Genomic DNA, 17,044 nt, shown 5'->3' with positions numbered 1-17,044 from the left:
ATTCTATTCTGCTGACTTTTTTATTTTTCATATATTTATAATTAAATAGCAATTTCAAAGCTCAAGACTGTTACATGAATAACTGTAGTCAGTGGTAGATGTTTCATGATTAGTGTGAGTAAATAATGACTACAGATTTTTCATTCAATATGCATATTTTTGAGATTCAAGACATCCATGGAGAGAAAGCGTAGCATGTGGTGAATAACGTCGACATTGGAGCCACAGTGACTCAGCTATAACCCCGGTTCACCACTTACTGTGTGACTTTGGGCCACTTACCAAAACTCTCTATGCCTCACTATGATTTAAGACCTCTTAAGGTTGTTTTATTACAACAAAGTAAAGTGCCTAGAACAATGGCTGGCACCTCATAAGGGCTCAGTACATGTTACTGAATGCTTCATTGTGAACATTGGATCAGAACTCATCATGGGGATATCTGTCAATTTGAAAAGATTTATAGACATAGTTCAGGGAAAAAACAGGCAGACACCTGTAATTCAGGAAAGGCTTTTGGGGAACACAATATAATTGTATGTCTTAGGAATTATCTATTTAATTATGTATGAGTAGTGATTTTATCTTGATGAAACATATTTTGACAAGATCAAGCAGAATTATAGTAGAAAAGTCAGACCCCTCATCAGAGGTAGAGCTGTATGGTAAAAATGAAAGAAAAAGGGGTTAAATAAGAAAACAGAGTAATTATAATAAATAAGTTATATCCACAGGTAATCAGAAGATTAAGATTAATGTGATAATTGAGGCAAGTATTCTTCAAAACATTTTCTTCAGAAAGATTTTTCTCAAGAAAATAATGGAAGTACAGCCTCTTGTGGGATGCTGGGAGAGTCAAGCATCTTCTTGGGGTAGCCAAACAAACACAGCTCAGATCCTAGTAAACAAACAGATAAACAAAAACAAAAACAAAAAGAAAGAAAGAAAAGAAAAAGAAAGAAAGAGAAGAAAAAAAGAAAACTCAGAAGAAAAACAAAAATATCTCAAAGTCTCTAGATCTGATGGTTAAGGACAAACTTAAATTACAGACAACAATGGGAAAAGTAGAGATACAAACTTAAACTTTCTGATAATTCACTGGTAGGAAAACTGAAGAATTACTACACCTCAAATGTAGACAAGATGATTCCATTTACATAGATCTGGCAGTCAAGGAGGATGTGTGCAGAAGGAATTTGAGCTTCCTCTAAACACCAACTGTGATGAAGATTCCACATGTCTCCTTCACATTACCATTTCCAGCTGATTCCAGAGTTCTGTCATATTGAAGCTATAGACTGATAGAGACACACTTGCTAAAGAACACAAGTGTATAATGTAGTTATAGACAATTATATTATTTTTTCACACCTTACTTGCTACGAGGTTTAGGGCCTTTTCTCCGTTTCATCATCAAAAGTAGATTTCGAAAGGATAATTATATTTGGCAATTTAATGTTTACTTGTAAAAAATAGAGTATGTAAACTATCCCTTATAGTTTAAATAATTTAAAATATAATATTTTATATGCTGAAACATAGCGTTATTAGGCTTTCAATGTAGACTTCTAAGTTAACGTTGTTCTAGAAAAAAATGATTTAATATACTTTACTAAGAACATGTCATTTTCAAAAGATAAAATTCCATAATAACAAAAACCTCTATAATATTATATTTCACAGTCACAGTTTATAAATCTATTTAAATGACAGTAGACTAGTACCTTCCTGACCATATATATCTACTAGTATGTTTGCTGGGATAATTTTTAGATTCATAATTAAAAACCCATATAATGCTTCTAAAACATAACATGCATTTATTCCTTTGCACTCTAACACAATTGACAAGATCCGGAATTTTAAATTCTCTAATCAAATATATCTAAAAGTAATTATACACCTTTATTAATACATCATGTAAAATATAACATCCCATAAACTAAGATTATACACCCATTGGTTTATTTATTATACATGTAATATGGAACATGTTTCTCTTCTTATTTGGCAAATGGAAAAATACAACCAATTAGGCTGTGTATTAAAACAAGTATACATTTTATATTCTTGTAAATTTTCATATTTCTAGCTCAATTTTTCCAATTAGAATTTATCTAATAAAACCATTGATTTTTAAGACACTAGCTATATTTCAACATATCACAGGAATTTTCAATGTATATCTCCTGTCAATGGTTTCGAACACTCACATCTTGGTCCAGAAAAGCAATGCTTCTTTCACTGAGGATTAACATAGATACCTCATGCATCTATGTGTGATCATAAAACACAAGAATATAAATGGCTGATCCATGGATGTAGAATTAGTTCCTAGTGGCTACAGTTTCCATAGTTTCACCCTGGCTTCTCATTATCTCAGTCATTAGAGAAGTATAGCACCAAAGCAAATGACCAAAATATAAAGATGCTTTAACATAATGTTAATATTTACTGTACAAAGGTAATCAAACATTCTCACCTGCTGGAAAATTTCTTCAGATAAAAACAAACAGATTGTCTCCGTGTGACTATTTAAAAGTTGACATAATTAGTGAAAATTAACCTGGACAAGACCCTTATTATGTGACACAAGTATCAACACTAAAATTTGTTACTTGAAAGTTTTCTTTATAAATTATGTTGAAGCAACAACCATAAGGACTTTACTGTGATTGAGGATTTATGATAACATTCCTGTGCCCACCTATTAAGCTTTGTACCTAAAAAGGACAATGCTGAGACTTAACTTCATGGAAAAAAAATGACAGAGCTTTCTCACAGGTAGAAGCCAAACTCTTCAGTCTTTCAGTCATTCAACTAGCATATCCCTAAGACCACTTCTTTCCTAAGTAAAAGCATGTCTCTATATCTCCCCAAACTCATCTCAGGAAATTGAGACCTTTCACACATTTTTACAAGCAATGGTAGACATTACAAGAAAATATTACACCTAGAGGACTAGATACCAACTGAAGACATACGCTACCTTGAGCAGAAATTCAACTTTTATGATATCTCCTCGGTAGTTCTATTAGGAAAATTATTCTTCCATTTATGTCTGTAGACAAAGTCTATGAGTTTCACAGCAACAATTTTTAACAAGAGACAGTAAGGTCATTATAGATTAGTTAATTAGAATTTTGGAACAACTTCAAATGAAGTAACCTCTCTGTAAACTTATTTCTTAGAAAATCCCTAGATGAAAAAGACCTGGCTCTTGCTAAGGAAAAGTAGTTAAATGCCAAATAATGTGAAAAGACTGTAATATGAAAATAAAATTCTAAAGTAAATTGAATAATAAATTATGAGTTTCATGTTACAAAATGTTTAGGTAAGGCAATTAATATTTCAGCCAGAATGAAAGGAGAATGAGCCCCAGATTCTATTCTCTAAAAATATTCTCAGTAAGGAGGGCCTTACCCATCCTGTTCCACATGACTGGGGAGGCCTCAGAATCAGAGGCTCAGAGGCAGAGAGCCTAAGAATGGAAGTTGACATTCTGATTCTTGCAAAAATAGGTAATCACAGTGCTGTAGTTTTAGGTTAGAGTACACACTTTTGTTCAAGACCTGTATCTATGTCAGATATAACCATAATGATCTGTAGTCCATTGATATGATTTGGCTGTGTCCCCAACCAAATTTCAACCAGAATTGTGTCTTCCTCATTTTTCTCTTGCCACTGCCATGTAAGAAGTGCCTTTCACCTTCCACCATGATTCTGAGGCCTCCCCAGCTGTGTGGAACTGCAGGTCCAATTAAACCTCTTTTTCTACCCAGTCTTGGGTATGCCTTCATCAGCAGTATGAAAATGGTCTAATACAACCATTAACTCAATTTTTAAATTTTGTTCCCATATCAACTCAATAACTGTTTCTATAATAAAGAAATTTTGAATTTCCAACAAGGGAACAGTGTTTAAGGGCTTCCATGGTTATTTCTGTGACTTGGTTTACCATTGGCTCCATTGAACATCTTCTTTTCATTATACATTTAGTTAAATATTGGATCTTTGTGTCATAACAGCCTCAGATAAAGAGTCTCATAAAGACTGCTGTGAAGTAGCAAAAGTTTTTATCATGTAATGGGCTCCATTAAAAGCTGGTCATTTTCAACTTACCTAATAAATTGATTAAATTCATTCAACACATATGTAATATATATTACTGGCAGAATTCAAAGAGCATGTCTATAAGCACTGTGCTGTCTTACTGGTAAGTGCTAAAAAATGCACAAACATATCTGTAATTCTGAAGAACTGTCTGATATGAACAAAGGTACTATGGTTTAAATTATGACTCCAAGATGAAGAACTAATATAAAAATAGGACCTAATTCTCTATGTCCCTTCCAGCTGAATTCAAATAACTACTAATACCAACACCCAGCATAGAAGTGTACCCTTCCTCAGCCAAGCTTTCATATGAGCTTGTAGTTTCAAAAGCACCTTGATTACAGCTTTGTGAGAGACTTTGAAGCATGGGAACATGCTAAACCATCCTTGGTTTCCTCACCTACAGAAATTGAGAATGAGTACATATTGTTTGAATCACTGAGTTTTGAAATAATTTGCTATGAATAAATAGATAACTCATAAATATATATAGAGTATGCTTCAAATATTTGGAAACATGCCAATAAATATTTAGTCAACCTCTGAATCCAGGAAAAAGGTATAATGGAAATAAGCCAATATTTAGAACTCAGCAATAATGAAAACATATCAAAATATATGAGGTTTTATCAAAACAGTACTTAAACAAACATGTACACTGATAAATGCTTACATTTAAAATAAATGTTTAGGTGGATCCAAGATGGCTGAATAGGAACAGCTCCAGTCTAGAGCTCCCAGCATGAGCAACACAGAAGATGAGTGATTTCTGCATTTCCAATTGAGGTACCGGGTTCCTCTCACTGGGGAGTGTCGGACAGAGGGTGCAAGGCAGTGGGTGCAGTGCACCATGCATGAGCCAAAGCAGGGCAAGGCATCACCTCACCCGGAAAGTGCAAGGGGTCAGGGAATTCCCTTTCCTAGTCAAAGAAAGGGGAGACAGACGGCACCTGGAAAATCAGGTCACTCCCACCCTAATATTGTGCTTTTTCAATGATCTTAGTAAACGGCACACCAGGAGATTATATCCCACGCATGGCTGAGAGTGTCCTACGCCCATGGAGCCTCACCCATTGCTAGCACAGCAGTCTGAGATCAAACTATAAGGTGGCAGCCAGGCTGGTCGAGGGGTGCCTGCCATTGTGGAGGCTTGAGTAGGTAAACAAAGTGGCAGGGAAGCTCAAACTGGGTGGAGCCCATCACAGCTCAAGGAGGTCTGCCTGCCTTTCTAGACTCTACCTCTGAGGGCAGGGCATTGCCAAACAAAAGGCAGCAGAATCCTCTGGAGACTTAAATGTCCCTGTCTGACAGCTTTGAAGAGAGTAGTGGTTCTCCCAGCACGCAGCTGGAGATCTGAGAACGGAGAGACTGCCTCATCAAGTGGGTCCCTGACCCCCGAGTAGCCTAAGTGGGAGGCACCTCCCAGTAGGGGCAGACTGACACCTCACATGGCCGAGTACACCTCTGAGACAAAACTTCCAGAGTAATGATCAGGCAGCAACATTTTATGTTCACCAATATCCACTGTTCTGCAGCTGCCGCTGCTAATACTGAGGCAAACAGGGTCTGGAGTGGACCTGCAGCAAACTCCAACAGACCTGCAGCTGAGGGTCGTGACTGTTAGAAGGAAAACTAGCAAACAGAAAGGACATCCACAACAAAACCCCATCTGTACATTACCATCATCAAAGACCAAAGGTAGATAAAACCACAAAGATGGGGAAAAAACAGAGCAGAAAAACTGGAAACTCAAAAAAGCAGAGTGCCTCTCCTCCTCCAAAGAAGTGCAGTTCTTCACCAGCAATGGAACAAAGCTTGATGGAGAAAGACTTTGACGAGTTGAGAGAAGAAGTCTTCAGACAATCAAACCACTCCGAGCTAAAGGAGAAAGTTCGAACCCATGGCAAAGAAGATAAAAACATTGAAAAAAAATTAGATGAATGGCTAACAAGAATAACCAATGCAGAGAAGTCTTTAAAGGACCCAATGGAGCTGAAAACCAAGGCACGAGAACTATGTGACAAATGCACAAGCCTCAGCAGCCAATTCGATCAACTGGAAAAAAGTGTATCAGTGACAGAAGATCAAATGAATGAAATGAAGCAAGAAGAGAAGTTTAGAGAAAAAACAATCAAAATAAATGAACAAAGCCTCCAAGAAATATGGGACTATGTGAAAAGACAAAATCTACATCTGATTGATGTACCTGAAAGTGACGGGGAGAATGGAACCAAGTTGGAAAACACTCTGCAGGATATTATCCAGGAGAACTTCCCCAATCTAGCAAGGCAGGCCAACATTCAAATTCAGGAAATACAAAGAATTCTACAAAGATACTCCTCAAGAAGAGCAACTCCAAGACACATAATTGTCAGATTCACCAAGGTTGAAAGGAAGGAAAAAATGTTAAGGGCAGCCAGAGAGAAAGGTCGGGTTACCCACAAAGGGAAGCCCATCAGACTAACAGATGATCTCTCGGCAGACACTCTACAAGCCAGAAGAGAGTGGGGGCCAATATTCAACATTCTTAAAGAAAAGAATTTTCAACCCAGAATTTCATATCCAGCCAAACTAAGCTTCATAAGTGAAAGAGAAATAAAATACTTTACAGACAAGCAAATTCTGAGAGATTTTGTCACCACCAGGCCTGCCCTAAAAGAACTCCTGAAGGAAGCACTAAACATGGAAAGGAAAAACTGGTACCAGCCACTGTGAAAACATGCCAAATTGTAAAGACCATAGAGACTAGGAAGAAACTGTATCAACTGATGAGAAAAATAACCAGTTAACATCATAATGATAGGATCAAATTCACACATAACAATATTAACCTTAAATGTAAATGGGCTAAGTGCTCCAATTAAAAGACACAGACTGGCAAATTGGATAAAGACTCAAGAACCATCAGTGTGCTGTATTCAGGAAACCCATCTCACATGCAGAGACACAAATAGGCTCAAAATGAAGGGATGGAGGAAGATCTACCAAGAAAATGGAAAACAAAAAAGGGAGGGGTTGCAATCCTCGTCTCTTATAAAATGACTTTAAACCAACAAAGATCAAAAGAGACAAAGAAGGCCATTACATAATGGTAAAGGGATCAATTCAACAGGAAGAGCTAACTTTCCTAAATATATATGCACCCAATACAGGAGCACCCAGATTCATAAAGCAAATCCTTAGAGACCTACAAAGAGACTTAGACTCCCACACAATAATAATAGGAGACTTTAACACCCCATTGTCAACATTAGACAGATCAATGAGACAGAAAGTTAAGAAGGATATCGAGGAACTGAACTCAGCTCTTTGCCAAGTGGACCTAACAGACATCTACAGAACTCTCCACCCCAAATCAACAGAATATACACTCTTTTCAGCACCACACCACACCTATTCCAAAATTGACCACATAGTTGGAAGTTAAGCACTCCTCAGGAAATGTAAAAGAACAGAAATGATAACAAACTGTCTCTCAGACCACAGAACAATAAAACTAGAACTCAGGATTAAGAAACTCACTGAAAACTGCTCAACTACATGGAAACTGAACAACCTGCTCCTGAATGACTATTGGGTACATGATAAAATGAAGGTGGAAATAAAGATGTTCTTTGAAACCAACGAGAACAAAGACAAAACATACAAGAATCACTGGGACACATTCAAAGCAGTGTGTAGAGAGAAATTTATAGCACTAAATGCCCACAAGAGAAAGCAGGAAAGATCTAAAATTGACACCCTAACATCACAATTAAAAGAACTAGAGAAGCAAGAGCAAACACATTCAAAAGCTAGCAGAAGGCAAGAAATAACTAAGATCAGAGCAGAACTGAAGGAGATAGAGACACAAAAAACCCTTCAAACAATCAATGAATCCAGGAGCTGGCTTTTTGAAAAGATCAACAAAATTGATAGTCTGCTAGAAAGACTAATAAAGAAGAAAAGAGAGAAGAATCAAATACATGAAATAAAAAATGATAAAGGGGATATCACCACCGATCCCACAGAAATACAAACTACCAACAGAGAACACTATAAACACCTCTATGCAAATAAACTAGAAAATCTAGAAGAAATGAATAAATTCCTCAACACATACACCCTCCCAAGACTAAACCAGGAAGAAGTTGAATCTCTGAATAGACCAATAACAGGCTCTGAAAATTGAAGCAATAATTAATAGCTTACCAACCAAAAAAAGTCCAGGACCTGATGGATTCACAGCCGGATTCTACCAGAGGTAGAAGGAGGAGCTGGTACCGTTCCTTCTGAAACTACTCCAATCCATAGAAAAAGAGGGAATCCTCCCTAACTCATTTTATGAGGCCAGCATCATCCTGATACGAAAGTCTGGCAGAGACACAACAAAAAAAGAGAATTTAAGACCAATATCTCCGATGAACATCAATACAAAAATCCTCAATAAAATACTGGCAAACTGAATCCAGCAGCACATCAAAAAGCTTATCCAGCATGATCAAGTTGGCTTCATCCCTCGGATGCAAGGCTGGTTCAAAATAAGCAAATCAATAAATGTAATCCAGCATATAAACAGAACCAACGACAAAAACCACATGATTATCTCAATAGATGCAGAAAAGGCCTTTGACAAAATTCACCAACCCTTCATGCTAAAAACTCTCAATAAATTAGATATTGATGGGACATATCTCAAAATAATATGAGCTATCTATGACAAACCCACAGTCAATATCATACTGAATGGACAAAAACTGGAAGCATTCCCTTTGAAATGTGGCACAAGACAGGGATGCCCTCTCTCACCACTCCTATTCAACATAGTGTTGGAAGTTCTGGCCAGGGCAATCAGGCAGATGAAGGAAATAAAGAGTATTCAATTAGGAAAAGAGGAAGTCAAACTGTCCCTGTTAGCAGATGACATGATTGTATATCTAGAAAACCCCATCGTCTCAGCCCAAAATCTCCTTATGCTGATAGGCAACTTCAGCAAAGTCTCAGCATACAAAATCAATGTGCAAAAATCACAAGCATTCTTAAACACCAATAACAGACAGAGAGCCAAATCATGAGTGAACTCCCATTCACAATGGCTTCAAAGAGAATAAAATACCTAGGAATCCAACTTACAACGGACGTGAAGGACCTCTTCAAGGAGAACTACAAACCACTGCTCAATGAAATAAAAGAGAATACAAACAAATGGAAGAACATTCCACGCTCATGGGTAGGAAGAATTAATATCGTGAAAATGGCCATACTGCCCAAGGTAATTCATACATTCAATGCCATCCCCGTAAAGCTACCAATGACTTTCTTCACAGAGTTGGAAAAAAAAAATACTTTAAAGTTCATATGGAACCAAAAAAGAGCTGGCATCACCAAGTCAATCGTAAGCCAAAATAACAAAGCTGGGGGCATCACGCTTCCTGACTTCAAACTATGCTACAAGGCGACAGTAACCAAAATGGCATAGTACTGGTACCAAAACAGAGATATAGACCAATGGAACAGAAAAGAGCCTTCAGAAACAATGTTGCATATCTGCAACCATCTGATCTTTGACAAACCTGACAAAAACAAGAAATGGGGAAACGATTCCCTATTTAATAAATAGTGCTGGGAAAACTGGCTAGCCATATGTAGAAAGCTGAAACTGGATCCCTTCCTTACACCTTATACAAAAATTAATTCAAGATGGATTAAAGACTTAAATGTTAGTCCTAAACCCATAAAAACCCTAGAAGAAAACCTAGGCAATACCATTCAGGACATAGGCATAGGCAAGGACCTCATGTCTAAAACACCAAAAGCAATGACAACAGAAGCCAAAATTGACAAATGGGATCCAATTAAGCTAAAGAGCTTCTGCACAACAAAAGAAACTACCATCAGAGTGAACAGGCAACCTACAGATTGGGAGAAAATTTTTGCAATCTACTCATCTGACAAAGGGCTAACATCCAGAATCTACGAAGAACTCAAACAAATTTACAAGAAGAAAACAAACAACCCCATCAAAAAGTGGGTGAAGGATATGAACGGACACTTCTCAAAAGAAGACATTTATGCAGCCAAAAGAAACATGAAAAAATGCTCATCATCACTGGCCATCAGAGAAATGCAAATCAAAACCACAATGAGATACCATCTCATTGGATACCATCGCCATAATGAATGACGATCATTAAAAGTCGGGAAACAACAGGTGCTGGAGAGGATGTGGAGAAATAGGGACAATTTACAAGTTGGTGTAAACTAGTTCAACCATTGTGGAAGTCAGTGTGTCGATTCCTCAGGGATCTATTATGAGAAATACCATTTGACCCAGCAATCTCATTACTGGGTATATACCCAAAGGATTATAAATCATGCTGCTATAAAGACACATGCACACGTATGTTTATTGAGGCACTACTCACAATAACAAAGACTTGGAACCAAGCCAAATGTCCAACAATGACAGACTGGATTAAGAAAATGTGGCACATATACACCATGAAATACTATGCAGCCATAAAAAAGGATGAGTTCATGTCCTTTGTAGGGACATGGATGAAGCTGGAAACCATCATTCTCAGCAAACTATCGCAAGTATAAAAAACCAAACACTGCATGTTCTCACTCGTAGGTGGGAATTGAACAATGAGAACACATGGACACAGGAAGGGGAACACCACACACTGGGGCCTGTTGTGGGGTGGGGGAAGGGATAGCATAAAAGATATACCTAATGTTAAATGAGTTACTGGGTGCAGCACACCAACATGGCACATGTATACATATATAACAAACCTGCACATTGTGCACATGTACCCTAAACCTTAAAGTATAATAAAAACAATAAAAATAAAATAAAATAAAATAAATGTTTAAAAGCAGCCATCTCAGCCTTCACTTTAAGAAGGTAAAACTGGAAGAGTAAATAAAAGCCAAGGCAAGTAAACAAAAGGACATAAATTTAAGATCAAAAACCAATGAAATGGAAAACATAGAAATAATTAAAATAACCAAATTTGATATTTTTGTAATGAAATTGATAAACTGTTATCAAGAGTGATTAAGAGAAATCAAAGATAAATTCAAATTACCAAGATCAGAATTCATAAAACAAGTAATGATCCCACAGATCTTTTAGACTTTAAAATGTTAGAAAAGTATTGTTATGAAATACATTATTTCAATAATTTGACAGCTTAGATGAAATGGGCAAACTGTACAGAAAGGACAACCTTCCTGAAATGATACAAAGAGAAACTGAAACCTCCTATATCTTTCAAAGTAATGAGCTATCCTTTCTTGTAGATAACATGATAGCGTTTCAGAAAACCCTCAAGAATCTACAGACATACCTCCGTTTAGGAATAAGAATTAAACATAGCAAGTTTACAGGGCCCAACTGTCAAATAAAAAATTCAATTTTTTGTATGTACTAGAAACAATGACAATTGGAATTTTTTAGCAATTAGAAACCTGTGATGAAATCTGAAAATACAAATACTTAGGAATAGATGAGGAAGATCCCAACACTAATAAAAACTACAAAACTCTTCAAAAATAAATATTTAAAATTCCTAACAGACATATTGTATTCAGGAATTAGAAAACGCAATAGTGTGAACATGTTGCTAGTACAAATGATTTATGGATCCAACTTAAAATGAATAAAACTCCAATATGCCCTTTTAGAGATGTGGATAATTGTTCTGCATGCTGCTCTGCAAACTGACTTTGCCACTTCCCCATCAAGGGTTATCTTCTGTTTCTGTAAAACCCCAAATCTGGAGTGGTATGTGACCACTCATGATGAATAGAATATGATGCAAGTGACATTGTGCCAGTTCTGGACATAGCCCTTATCTGGCCAGACCCATCTACTTTCTCCCACTGGGATCTCTGATCACCATTCTCTGTGCTTGCTGTCACAGCTTTCACCAGACATCACTTCCTCATGTAAAAGCTTTGATTATTCTCTGGAGTGATCTTGTCGTCCTTCATCTAAATATATAGGAAGAGGGACCCAGTGGGTCTCTTACTGTCATCCCTTCCACTATGCTATAAATGTGAATTAAGTCACCCTGCATCTTACACAAAACTCAGATATCAGCTGAATAAGACAGTGATTTCAGTCCTTGACACACAAAACAGAAGAAATACTCAGGCAACAACTGCCTGAATTCCTAGCTCAAAAAATTTTAACATAAAATAAAATGATGGTTGTTTTAACTCACAAAAACTGTGGAGCCCTGTATCGTGCATGAAGACAGGACCAGAATAAAAAGTGGCACCTCAAGGCATGGTGTTTCCATAACAACAATTTAAAGTGTATGGTATTGGCTTTAGTGCCCAAAAATAGGGACCTCCAGGATATTGTCAGTAAAGGCTGAAAAGACAGATGTAACTGTTCCAAAAGCTGTGAAAAAAGTGAATTGCTAGCTAGGGCTGAAAAAATTTAGTAAGGTAGAAAATAAAACATGTACTTAAGTGAATAGGTGGACTTGGCTAAGATTTCCAAATAGAATATTGAAAGTTACAGCTGTTTCCTATAGCATTGTATCTTTTAGTAAGTCATAGATTTTTTAATTACTTAAAATATTAACTGTTACATTTTCAGACAGAACTTACAAGAAGCATAAAAGAGCCAGAACTTCCTGGTTTCAAAGATAAAACTGGTTTCACCTTCCAGTCTCTGCAAAGAGCTAAGTACTCTAAAAGTAAGAAAGGTCATAAAAATAGATGACATTTCTTTTTTTTTTAAAGTTTATTATTATTATACTTTAAGTTTTAGGGTACATGTGCACAATGTGCAGGTTAGTTACATATGTATACATGTGCCATGCTGATGTGCTGCACCCATTAACGCGTCATTTAACATTAGGCATATCTCCTAATGCTATCCCTCCCCCGTCCTCCCACCCCACAACAGTCCCCAGAGTGTGATGTTCCCCTTCCTGTGTCAATGTGTTCTCATTGCTCAATCTCCATCTATGAGTGAGAACATGCGGTGTTTCGTTTTTTGTCCTTGTGATAGTTTACTGAGAATGATGATTTCCAATTTCATCCATGTCCCTACAAAGGACATGAACTCATCAGTTTTTATGGCTGCATAGCATTCCATGGTATACATGTGCCACATTTTCTTAATCCAGTCTATCATTGTTAGACATTTGGGTTGGTTCCAAGTCTTTGCTATTGTGAATAGTGCCACAATAAACATACGTGTGCATGTGTCTTTATGGCAGCATGATTTAAAGTCCTTTGGGTATATACCCAGTAATGGGATGGCTGGGTCAAATGGTATTTCTAGTTCTAGATCCGTGAGGAATCGCCACACTGACTTTCACAATGGTTGAACTAGTTTACAGTCCCACCAACAGTGTAGAAGGGTTCCTATTTCTCCACATCCTCTCCAGCACCTGTTGTTTCCTGACTTTTTAATGATTGCCATTCTAACTGGTGTGAGATGGTATCCCATTGTGGTTTTGATTTGCATTTCTCTGATGGCCAGTGATGATGAACATTTTTTCATGTGTCTTTTGGCTGCATAACTGTCTTCCTTTGAGAAGTGTCTGTTCATATCCTTTGCCCACTTTTTGATCGGGTTGCCATAAAAACCCTAGAAGAAAACCTAGGCATTACCGTTCAGGACATAGGCATGGGCAAGGACTTCATGTCTAAAACACCAAAAGCAATGGCAACAAAAGCCAAAATTGACAAATGGGATCTAATTAAACTCAAGAGCTTCTGCACAGCAAAAGAAACTACCATCAGAGTGAACAGGCAACCTACAAAATGGGAGAAAATTTTCACAACCTACTCATTTGACAAAGGGCTAATATCCAGAATCTACAATGAACTCAAACAAATTTACAAGAAAAAAACAAATAAATGTCATTTCAAAGTAGTGGATATTAACACTCTTTGAAAGACTTTAGAACAATTTAAAAGTGTGTATCATAAGTAATTTAAACTAAACAAATTTAATTCTAAGATTCTTAAGAGTATTATTGGAAGTCAATGTGACGATTCCTCAGGGATCTAGAAATAGAAATACCATTTGACCCAGCCATCCCATTGCTGGGTATATACCCAAAGGACTATAAATCATGCTGCTAGAAAGACACATGCACACGTATGTTTATTGAGGCACTATTCACAATAGCAAAGACTTGGAACCAACCCAAATGTCCAACAATGATAGACTGGATTAAGAAAATGTGGCACATATACACCATGGAATACTATGCATCTATAAAAAATGATGAGCTCGTGTCCTTTGTAGAGACATGGAAGAAATTGGAAATCATCATTCTCAGTAAACTATCGCAAGGACAAAAAATGAAACAATGCATGTTCTCACTCATAGATGAGAAGTGAACAATGATAACACATGGACACAGGAAGGGGAACATCACACTCTGGGGACCATTGTGTGGTGGGGGGAGGGGGGAGGGATAGCATTAGGAGATATATCTAATTCCAAATGACGAGTCAATGTGTGCAGCACAGCAGAATGGCACATGTATTCATATGTAACTAAACTGCACATTGTGCACATGTACCCCAAAACTTAAAGTATAATAATAATAATAATAATAATAATAATAAAGAAAACCAGGCTATTTGTTACAAAAATATAATAGTCCTAAGTTAGGTTTTAGTTTGTTTACTTACCAAGTTAGACTGTGGTTTGTTAGGTAGGAATTTAAAATATGAGGACAGGCTCAGACTAATGGTATCCTGCTTATTTAATGGTAAATACAATATTTTTATGGTATTTATATATTACTTGATAGTTTTTACATTTTATGTACCCCATTTTAATAATAAAAACAACTCTTTGAGAAAAAAAAAAGAGTATTATCCGACTGCAATAGAGTTTCATCCCAAGTCTGAGAAGGGCCAGTTTCAAATATATTTGTGAATATGGTGGTTTTATATTCCACAAAGTCTTTAAATAAATTACACAGAAGGTAGCATCATAGCCTTCACTTTTGAACAGGAGCATCTATTTTAATTACCTATTACTCCGAATCTCCATTCTGTGCTAGGCATGTGGAAGAAAACCACACTGAGAAGATGTTGTCTACATACCTCCTTATCTACATGAGGAGGGACACTCTTATTCTAACTACAGTTAGTTTTTACACAACAGTTTTCTTATAGCACTTCTCATCTCTGAATTTCTCAACGTGTATATTAAAGGATTCAATATGGGTGTGATAACTGTATAAAACACAGTCATGAATTTATCAATAGGGAAGTTTGAGACAGGTCTAACATACATGAAAATACAGGGAACAAAAAAAGAGAACAACCACGGTAATGTGGGAGGTGCAAGTAGAGAGGGATTTATGCCTCCCTTCTTGACTGTAAGTTTTTAGGGAGCTTAGGATGACCCCATAGGAGATGAGTAGAAGGGTGAAGATGACCATACACATAGCTCCACCATTGACAACAACAGTAAGACCTATAAAGTAGGTGTCAGTGCAAGCCAGTTCCAATAATGGGTACATGTCACAGACAAAGTGGTCAATGACATTGGGGCCACAGAAAGGGAGACTGTACACAACAACAATGTGAAACACAGAATGCAGAAAACCTGCAGTCACAGCCACCACCAAGAGAAGGATGCAAACTTGTCGATTCATGATGGTCAAATAGTGCAGTGGCTTACAGATGGCCACATAGCGATCATAGGCCATCCCCACCAGAAGGAAGATCTCAGTACCCCCAAACAAGTGGTCTATAAATAGCTGGCCCATGCAAGCTGGGAAGGAAATAGTCTTTTTATCAAAGAGTAAGTCTACAATCAATTTGGGAGAAATGGTAGTGGAATATGCAGCATCTATAAATGACAGGCAGGCAAGGAAGAAATACATTGGGGAGCCCATGGAAGGGCTGGCAATAATGGTCACCACAATGAGCAGGTTCCCCACCATTGTCACCAAGTATGTGAATAAAAACATGACAAATAATGCTTTTTGCACCTCGGGATCCTGAGAAAAGCCCAGGAGGACAAATTCTGTAATATTGTTCTTCTGTCTCATTTGTCTTCTTTCTGGCTTGTATCAGAGAGTGAACAGGAAAGTAATTACATCCATTGTGTCGCAGAGCATATCTTCATCGTTGTATCCTCAATAGTTATTTACACACAATAAACATTTAGTGAGTCTCTATTGAGTTCCTCATTCAAAGAGCCCATCCTGCCCTGATGATTCTATTTCTCCTCAATGTTTTTAGTTTCAGCCACAGGTAAATGCTTCTACCTCTATGTTTTAGTGAATATTCTATACAGAAGAAGAGTTAAAGTCCCAACAGCCATTCATAAATTTCATAACTTCTTATTTAAAACATTTTTCTTGGCACAGAAATCAGCTGTGATGAATAGGCAATGTGTTCTTCATCTCAAGAAACTTACTTTCTGATGGTGGTAATAAACTCTAAATAAATAAATTGACATAGATTTAGTCCTTTGTGTTTGTATTTGTGGTATTTTTATAATATATTCTGTGTAGCACCAAAAATAGCATCTTCTGAAATATCTCACACAGTACTCTGTCTTCTACTGTTAGACCTTGATATTATTTATCACATTGTTCCCTGTAGCAATTACTTGGTCTGACTCTCTGTCCACCTAATAAGGAGCTGTGATTATCTCCATTTTATCCTTGCCTATACACTAATCTTTATAGAACTTACATATAATATTCTAATTATCAGCAATTAATTTTGAACTCAAGTGAACTAACTCATGACTATCACCAACTGCCAAAAAGCAGTGAGTATTTTTTTCTCAATTTTTGAGATGAGGCAGGTCCTATAAGATGAGAAAATAGACACTGAAGAAAGAGGTGCAGAACAGTAGGACATGATTTTATTCATAACACTATTTAGATACCAAGAGTACTCAAAGATAGAATCTTAGTTACCAGATACGAACAGA

The 17,044-nt window shown here is 36.9% G+C and overlaps 1 pseudogene; it reads right to left on the bottom strand.

Moving 5' to 3' along the window:
- Positions 1 to 15,235: 15,235 nt before the first annotated feature.
- On the bottom strand, positions 15,236 to 16,148 carry LOC746740 (olfactory receptor 4A5-like; annotated as a pseudogene).
- Positions 16,149 to 17,044: the final 896 nt, after the last annotated feature.

Source organism: Pan troglodytes, chromosome 9 (genome assembly GCF_028858775.2).
Source record: "Pan troglodytes isolate AG18354 chromosome 9, NHGRI_mPanTro3-v2.0_pri, whole genome shotgun sequence".
Classification (NCBI taxonomy): Eukaryota; Metazoa; Chordata; class Mammalia; order Primates; family Hominidae; genus Pan; species Pan troglodytes.
Note: the sequence above shows the minus strand (reverse complement) of the source record. Positions and strands in the feature narration are given on the sequence as shown.